This window comes from Pelodiscus sinensis, chromosome 31 (genome assembly GCF_049634645.1).
Source record: "Pelodiscus sinensis isolate JC-2024 chromosome 31, ASM4963464v1, whole genome shotgun sequence".
NCBI lineage: Eukaryota > Metazoa > Chordata > Testudines > Trionychidae > Pelodiscus > Pelodiscus sinensis.
In genome coordinates, this window is record NC_134741.1 from 12,535,851 (window position 1) to 12,544,340 (window position 8,490).

The following is an 8,490-nucleotide window of genomic DNA, read 5'->3' on the forward strand; positions in this document are numbered from 1 at the left end:
GGCTGCAGACACAGCAACAATTGGTCCATTGGCTGCTGTCCTGTATCTGCAGTTCCTCTCAGGCTCTCTGGGCACGGACACCCCCAGGGAATCACAAGAGCATGTGGCACTGGATCTCCTGTCCCAGCAATTGCAGTCAGAGCCCTGCCTTGCTAGTGCCAATCAGCAGCCTCTACACTCACTCCAGGCTTGTGGTTTCCTTCTTCCCAATGCTCCTCTCCAACCAGCCTTTTCCTGAACCAGCAGTTCCATGGGGAGAGGGGGGGCAAGGGGAGGCCTCTTCTGTGTCCCAGAAGGAGATAGGAAAATGTGAGCAAAGGCTACTACAAGGCACCACTGGGAGTTGAACCTAGGATCTCCTGTTTACAATGCAGGCACTTTAGTCAGCTAAACCATAGTGCCCACTTCTGAAGTCTCTTTAAAACTATTCTGTATGGTCTCAGATAACACCTTTGCATCTCAAAGTGCAGCCATTCCCCATTTTCCTCCAACCTTCCAGCCTTAGTGGTGTCTGGCTCCCTGAGAACAGCAAGCTACAGCTCAGAGAGCAGGGGACTTTGGCTTCCTTGACCATGAGATGCTGTTGCAGGAAGGGCTGCTGAGCAGGGGGTGGGGTTCACCTGTCAAGGAAAGGGAAGAGAGTATTTGGATGCAGACTGGCTAACCTAGTGAGGAGGCTTTAAACTAGGTTTGACGGGGCAGATGACCAAATCTCACATGTAACTGCATAACATGGAAAACTTGGAGGTGGGCCAGAAATGGAAGAGAGCACGGGCTGTAACAGCAGAGAGAAAGGGACAAGGGACCACAGATTTTTGGGGAGCAAAATCTAATCTGTGTCTTAGATGCAGCTATAGAAACACAGGAACAATGGGTAATAAGCAGGAAGAAGTTGGTATCCCAGGGACTTGGTGGGATAATACACATGACTGGAATATTGGCATAGAAGGGTACAGCTTGCTCGGGAAGGGTAGGCAGAGAAAAAGAGAGAAGTTTCCTTGTATATAAAACATGCACACATTTGGCCTGAGGTGGAAATGGACACAGGAGAGAGACTTGTCAGGAGTCTCTGGGTTAGGTTAAAAGGGGTAAAACCCAAGGGTGATGTCACACGAGGCATCTGTTACAGACACCTCCCCAGGCAGAAGAGGTGGGTGAGGCTTTTTCAACAATTAACAAACTCATACAAAGTGAAGTTGGTTTCATACACACACAGCTTCACCTACAGCTGTGAGACAGTTTGTAGTGAGCTGAAAAGAAATGGAAGAGGGGAAACTGCTGCCTGGGAGAACCAAGTCTTGGGATTCTGTGTCCAGATGTGCTAAGCAGCTGGCAGCCAAGCTCCCAAGTGCTGGTTTGTTCCTGTCCTCCCCAAGCAGGAGAGTCCCCTTCTCTGAGAGTTAGAGGCTAGACTTTGCCTGCCTGACTTTTAGCCAGGGAACTGTTCCATGTGAGGCAAACACAACACCCCCTGCACTGTGGAAACCAACCCATTGCCTTTTTGGAAGAGGGAAGGAGCCCCTGGAAGCACTTAGCCCCTGGCTGGCTCTGCCTGCAAAACCTTTACCACTGGAGGTTGTGGGTATCAATCCCACTGCTGCTCGCATGGAAAGCAAGTATGCTGCCACTTGAGTTAATTCCTCTGCCTGTAAGCAGCTCTCCTGCCCCACTCACCTAGTTCCAGAGCCAAAAACATCCCTTCTGATAACCCCCCATATAAAACTTGGCAAAAAGCCAGAGACATTGCAGTTTCCCTTTATGAGCCTGTGCACAGCTCAGTTCCAATCAGCGTCTTCCCTTGAGCCCAGAACATCAACTGTGGCAGCATCGATCTTATGCCTACTATAGACGGTCTTAGAGTGTCTCAAAACCAGCCCCAGGATACTTTCCTTCCTAGGTCCAGTCACAGTCTGGGGTCACTGAGGGTCCCTCCTACCTGAGATGTATGTTGTATGAAAGCCTCCTGTTCCCTGCCAAGTTCCCAGCACTAGCTGCAGACACAGGGATATTTGGTGCATTAGCTGCTGTCCCTACAGGCAGGGAGATGTCCCCCACCTGCAGTTCATCCACCTCCCTGAGAGGCAGCAGGACTGTGAGGGGGAGAAGCACTGGGGGAGGGGGGGAGACGGGGTGTCCAAGCCAGGACATTTCCCTAGCATCCTTATGTCTGGAGCATCCCACCAAGGAAAAACTGAAAATGTGTTAGGAGATAAGGGGTCAGGACCCTCCCTGCAGGAGCTATGGGGCCTGGGGTCCCTCCACCCCACTCCAGCAGGAACTGTGGGGCCAGGGGACCCTTCACCCCCCAGGAGGAGCTGGCAGGTGCCATAGGGACTCACACACAAACAGATGCTCATGCCCTCAATATTGGTGCATATGACAAACTTAACCCCACTCATGGAACAGGAACAGTGACTAGCAGTGAGACCCCTCCCTGGCAGCACCGTGTCAGTGAGATGTTGTCTTTTCGGCATGGTGCCTCCTGAATGGTGGGAAGAGCTGCCTGGTCCAAGGGGCTGCAGTTCCCTGGAGAGAGGGGCTGGGGCTGGTGGCTGCAGGAAAACCCTTCTGCTGTGTCTGTGGCTGAGCTGCACAAAGGAAGATACAAAATCCCTGGTGGGGTCTTTGCCAGGTGAACATGCCTGAGGAAAATGCAATAGACACTCAAAAGGGGCACAAGGGACAGTTTGAGTCACACACACAAAAGGTGAACGAGGGACAGTTTGATGGAATCAAACACAACAGGTCGCACAGCACAGCCAGGGACCTTATCCACACACAGAGCTTCACAGCTTCTCCACGCCCCCAAACCCAACCATGCAAACCACCCAATGGGCCTAGTCTGCACCATGTTCAGGGCCTGGGGATTTTCTGTCTGTTTGCCTGACCAAATAATTAGCCCCTTCCACCTCTGCCTCATCCTGAGGCTCTGTTTCATCTCCAGACAGAGCTTGTTCTGTTTGTCTTTTTCCACATCTGGGCCTTCAACAGCAGAATATGCCCCTTTGCTCTCACTTTGGACACCTGGGCTTTTAGTAAGCACATCTGCACCTAACACCAGAATCAGCATTTGCTAGTGAACAGGACTGGACAGCTCCTGTATCAAGGGAGATATCAACTGTGGAGTACCCTTGCCAATTCTCTCCCAGAGCAAGCTCTTTGCCAATGATAGAAAACCTGTCACCCTAAGCAAGATTTGACTCTCCAATTCCTGGCTTAGGAGACCAGTGCCTTGTCCATTAGGGCACACAGGAAACCACACCAGAGACACAAATTCACCCTTCTAAATATTCTTTCCTCAAATTTTAGGTGCCTGACTGAACCCCTTTGAAGAAGCCAGATGTACAGGAAGGGCTGATGACACCACCTCTGAAATGATCTCTCAGTAGGTATCTGCAGCTGACTCTGAGTCATGGGGTGAAAATCGATGCCTTGACGTTTCATCTCCCTCCAAATGCCAGGGGCTTGTCTCCTACAGCTGCAGCCTCAGCAAGGAGCCACGCTGGCACTCACACTGCTCCTGTGTGAGTCCCTTATTTCAGGTTCCACAGCAGGTCCCAGAGTGGCTGGGGCTGGGCGGGGAATGGCCGGTTGTTACTGAAGGGGAAAGTTAAAATGCAGCTACGTTGTGGAGGGTGTGGGAGAGCAGCTGGCCTGCCGTGGGATGGCCCTGGTGGAGCTCTGCCATGTGACCCTGGCTTCCAAGGCAGCAAGTGCAGAATCCCCCTCAGCCAGTACAAGAGGCTCCAGCCAGCCTCATTTGAATCCGGCTGAAGGGCTGGACAGCCCCACTGCTGGAGTGTCAGAGCCCCTGTCAACTGGCCTGTGTTTGTCCCTTCCCCCAACAGGCAGGGCAGGACCCACACTCCCAGCAGGGAGTTACAGGCACGTCTCTTGCTCCCAGAGCACTGGGATGACCATGGAGCAGGACTTGGTGGCTAGTGTGTGGTACCCAGGGGAGTCTCACACAGAGGTCCTGGGATCACAAGCTCCCTGTCACTTCCATCATGCAACAGGGGCAAGTCCAGCCTGTTCTGTAAAAGCTGCTTTGAAAATCAGAGAGCAGCTAAAGTGACTCTGGTGGGATTTTAACCAACAACCTTTGAATGATTGACCTGGTGCACACTTAAACACCACAGCTTAGAAAGCCAACACACTTTCCATTGCACCACAGAGCCCTATAGTTCACCCTCACCCCTCATCTCCTCTCTCTGCTTTGCAACAGGGCAATAGCTGAGGCGGAAGAAAGGGAAAAACTGAACCAGAGGAACACATGCACCCCCTCCCACACTCAGACCCCTGCCCAGAGCCTCAGTCATGGCTTAACCCTGGTTCCAAAGAGAAGAAGCCAATAATGAGCTCGTGTGCGCCTGTTCGGCCGTGTGCTCTGTGGCACCCTCCAGTTACTAACAAACATCTTTGATTAGGGGTTGATAACCCACAAGAGGCAAATGAGCCAATTTCCCATGGCAAGTGGGGTGGGAGCTCAGCTCTACCCCTTGCTGCCATGCAGCTGGGAGCTTGTGCTGGGTCTCCAGGCTCAGCCTTCTAAGTTTATGCCTCAACCTCCCCCAGCTCCCATATTCCTTCTCATACCCCCACCCCACACCCTCTCCTGCTGCAAAACTCCCTTCTGGATCCTGCCCTCCTAACCCCATCCTGCATCCCACTCACTTGGAGCCTTCTCCTGCACATTGAACTCCTCATTTTGTCTCCACCCCAGAGCCTAAGCAGGTACACAAAATCCACTAGCTCTGGAACCCGAGAAAATTAAATCTGAACCTCAGTCCTCCCTGTCCCTTCCCCTCACACCACGGGGGCTGGAATGCCAGAGGTGTGAGGTGCCTTGGGGGCTATATCAGAGAGGGCTGGGGGCCTTTGGAGGAGTTTTTTTGTTTCTCACTTTTGTGGCCACCAATTTTTCTGTGAATCAATGGCCCCTGACTCAAAAAAGGTTCCCCACCCCTGACATAAATAAAACAACACTGAAACCTTTTGTGCTGGCCATAAGGGTTTTACTTTCTTTAAAATGAAGTTTGATAACTAACATGAGACAGTTCAAACACTTTATCTGTTTAATTATTTAAATTAAACAGTTCTCTCCAGCTGCAGCCCTAGCAAAATGGCAGGGGTGTAATTATATCATTAGTGGTGAGTGTCTATTAGCAACCGATAGTCCATGGAAAGGTTTGGAGAGGGCAGGAGCTTAACAAAGGGGAGCGGGTCTTAGGGAAGGGATGGGTTAGATCCTGGCTTGCCCTGATATTTAAAAAGTGACCTTGGGGGCATGTGGTGCCCTGAGGTAGCCTCTGATGTTCCCTGCATGAGCCCCAGAACTAGACCTGAGTGAGTGGGGGGAGGGTACAGGGACAGCAGCTCAAATATGCAAAGGGGCTGCCCAGGTACAGGACATGAGCCCTTCCAGGCAGTAGTGACATCACAAGGGCCTTTTGCAGCACCTCAGTTCATTAGCTGGGAGGCAGTGACCTCCCAGAGGGTCCATCGCAACAGCCAGGTGGGGCAATCTCAGAGACCCCCATGGCCTGGCTGCCTGGAATCTCCTTTGTGAGGTTTCCCCTTCAGGGCAAAAGGGACTGAGGGTCACATCTGGGAGTGCCTCTAGAGATTTCCCCTTTCCCCAGGTTGCAGTGGGAGGGGACTGGGGCAGGCAGGAGGGGTTGGCACTGAATTTCTGGGAGAAGTGGCTGTAGACACCTGGGCTACGTCTAGACTGGCATGATTTTCCACAAATGCTTTTAACGGAAAAGTTTTCCATTAAAAGCATCTGCGGAAAAGAGCGTCTAGATTGGCACGGCCACTTTTCTGCAAAAGCACTTTTTGCGGAAAAGCGTCTGTACCAATCTAGACATGCTTTTGTGCAAAAAAGCCCCAATCGCCATTTTCGCGATTGGGGCCTTTTTGTGCAAAACAAATCTGAGCTGTCTACACTGTCCCTTTTGCGCAAAAGCTCTGCGCAAAAGGGACTTTTGCCCGAACGGGAGCAGCATAGTATTTCCGCAAGAAGCACTGATTTCAGATAGTAGGAAGTCAGCGTTCTTGCGGAAATTCAAGCGGCCAGTGTAGACAGCTGGCAAGTTTTTGCACAAAAGCAGCTGCTTTTGCGGAAAAACTTGCTGGTCTAGACACAGCCCTGATGAATATGAACCCATGCCAGCAAGGCACAAGGGAGTAGCAAGCTATGGCTTTAACCACTCAGCCACCTCATCTGAGTTGTAAGTATTTTCCTTCAGCCACACAAACTCAGCACTTCAGGAAACCTTTGTGCAACCTGCTGGCTGGCCAGCAACATCCAGGGCCTGAAGGTTTTGCATTTTCACAATGTTCCCTGGGCTATTGTACAAAGGTCAGTGCTGGTAACAAACCCAAACACCCGTTGGCTACATCTACCCTGCAGGCTTCTTGCGCAAGAACTATTTTGTGCAAGAGTTCTCGTGCAAAAGGTCTTGCGCAACAGTGCATCCACACTGCTATATGCTTTTGCACAAGAGAAGTGCTTTTCTGCAAGAGCTCCCATGGCAGTGTGGACGTTCTTTTGCACAAGTAAGCTCTGACGGCCATTTTAGCCATAGGGCTTTCTTGAGCAAGAAACCCCTTGCTGTGCGTCCACACTGCCTTCCTGTGGACAAGTTCTTGCACAAGAGGGCATATTCCTCATAGGGGATATTTCTACAATGGCGGGTTATTACGCAAGAAGGGCTGTTCTTTTGCAGTGTCCACACTGCCCACTCGCTCTTGCTCAAGATGATTTACAGTAAAGCGTGGTAAGGGAGGGCTTCTTGCACAAGAGCAACGCTCTTTTCTAACAGATGTAAGTCCTCTTGCTCAAGAGCTCTTGGGCAAGAGAGCAGTGTGGACATGCAACGGGGTTAGGGTTACGGTTATTCTTGCACAAGAAGATGCCAGTGTAGACATAGCCACAGAGAGGAATAACTCTTGCGCAAGAAGCCCTGTTTTCCGATGTTTTACTGTAAATTTACTTGCACAAGAATGTGCATGTAATATAAACGCTCTGCAAGTTTTTGCAGAAGAACAGCCGCTCTTGAGGGAAAAGCCTGCAGCGTAGACATAGCCTTGCACTGTAGACATAGCCTAAGAGAGAAGAGGAAAGGAGGTGACCAGAGCCTCCCCGCAGCAGGCTGGCCTTCAACTGGCTGGATGTGTCTGCCCAGCACCCTCACCTCGAAGTAAGCTCTGCAATGTGAGCAGGCTGCCCAGGGCCCCCAGGGAAAGGTCTGTGGGGAGTTTCTAAGGCAACAACAACAAAGTATCATAATGTATACTCGTCATGTGAATGTGATTTATTCCTCCACTAACAAGTGTCTCTGAAGGGATGAGAAATGCAGGGCCCAGGTACAGAAAGCCAGGTCACATTCTCCTGCCTGACAGTCTCAGTCCTGGCTGAAGCCTGGTTCCAGAGCGAAGAGGCCAATGCAAACAGCCCTATGGCAGCAATGGAGTCAGTATGTGGGTGGGTGGAGCAGGGGGCAGATCTGGGCTCTAACTCACTAGGGGTGTGTTAGAATAAGCGATGCAATTGTGTAGCTTATTTCGAGTAAATTTTGAAATAGCTTATTTTGTAATTTGGCACTGGCTACACAGCACTTATTTCAAAATAAATCACAATTCTGAAATGCCCCTTGTGCCATGAGGTTTACAGGGACATTGGAATAGTGAGCCCATTATGGATTGAAATAAGGGGCGTGCTCTTAAGACGCGTACATGTATATGAGCACCACATTCTAAACCTCCGAGGTAGCCAACCCACAGTGTGAGTCTCACAAGTGGCCCTTTCAGAAAGGAGCGTCGGGCAGCCACAGGGAATGTTGTGGGCTCTGGAACAAGGTTGGTGGGACAGGGGCTGTACTCATAGTTAGGGGAATTAGCTCAAGTGGCAGAGTGCTTGCTTTGTGTGTGAGAAGCAGTGAGATCAATGCCCACACAGATTTGTTCTCACCCCTTCTTTTCACTGTCAGGGGGCTCAGTGGTTGACACCAGCCTCCCAGCGCAGGGGAGGGCAAGGCAAGCCACAAGCGCCTAGCCTGACCCAACCCATCTTGCTTCCCCAGGCTAGCATCAAGGGGCATTCTCAGCTGATAGCACCCTTCTGTCACATAGGAGTTGGGCTCATGGCAGGCAGCAGGAGCTGCACTTAACTGAGCACCAAAGAGGAGCTGCAATAAGAAAAGACCCTGTGTTTCTGCCTGGCTTTGAACCAGGGACCTTTTGCATGTTAGGCAAACATGATAACCACTACACCAGAGAAACCCACTTTAGTGGCAAAACTTGTATGTCTGTTCTGTTACCAACTCTTTCTAACACCGTGCTCTTGTGGGAGAAAAATCCAATAACTCCAATTGTGTCTAAAGGGGGGACTGTGCAAAAATCAAAACTCTCTAAAGAAAACTGCTGTAAGGGTTAAAAAGTTTTCCAGGCCTCTCTTCCTGTAACAGAGAGAAATCAAATTAACTC

The 8,490-nt window shown here is 50.8% G+C and overlaps 1 non-coding gene across 1 annotated transcript; it reads right to left on the minus strand.

Annotated features, from left to right (window-relative positions):
- Positions 1-8,213: 8,213 nt before the first annotated feature.
- Positions 8,214-8,286, minus strand: TRNAV-AAC (transfer RNA valine (anticodon AAC)). The gene has a single exon. It is a non-coding gene; the product is annotated as a tRNA-Val (tRNA).
- Positions 8,287-8,490: the final 204 nt, after the last annotated feature.